The sequence below is a fragment of the Egretta garzetta genome, unplaced genomic scaffold (genome assembly GCF_000687185.1).
Source record: "Egretta garzetta isolate BGI_Z169 unplaced genomic scaffold, ASM68718v1 scaffold152, whole genome shotgun sequence".
In the NCBI taxonomy this organism is placed as follows: Eukaryota; Metazoa; Chordata; class Aves; order Pelecaniformes; family Ardeidae; genus Egretta; species Egretta garzetta.
Genome location: NW_009259037.1, coordinates 1,207,769 through 1,208,234, shown reverse-complemented (window position 1 = coordinate 1,208,234; position 466 = coordinate 1,207,769). Strand labels below are relative to the sequence as shown.

The 466-nt window shown below is 50.0% G+C and overlaps 1 protein-coding gene across 3 annotated transcripts in view; it reads left to right on the top strand.

The window, feature by feature from the left end:
• PTPRE (protein tyrosine phosphatase receptor type E) overlaps positions 1–466 on the top strand; it is a 59,431-nt gene that overhangs the window by 53,973 nt on the left and 4,992 nt on the right. The window lies entirely within an intron of this gene.

Sequence of the window (466 nt, the reverse complement as noted above, 5' to 3'; positions counted from 1 at the left end):
CCAGCAGCCTGGGGCTCCAGACCCCTCCCCAGCTCCGCTGCCCTTCTCTGGACACACTCCAGCAACGCAACGTCCTTCTTGTAGTGAGGTGCCCAAAACTGTATGCTGTATTTGAGGCAGAACAGAGTCAGAATGGTCAATTCTAGTTTCATTATGCAGTGTAGCCTCATACATAGAATCATAGAATCGCTTTGGTTGGAAAAGACCTTTAAGATCATCGAGTCCAACCTTTAACCTAACCTTGCCACCCGACCACTAAACCATGTCCCTAAGCATCTCATCTCTCCTTCTTTTAAATACCTCCAAGGATGGGGACTCTACCACCTCCCTGGGCAGCCCATTCCAGAGCCTGACAACCCTTTCAGTGAAGAAGTTTTTCCTAATATCTAACCTAAACCTGCCCTGGCACAGCTTCAAACCATTCCCCCTCGTCCTATCATCTGTGACCAGGGCGCAGAGCACGACC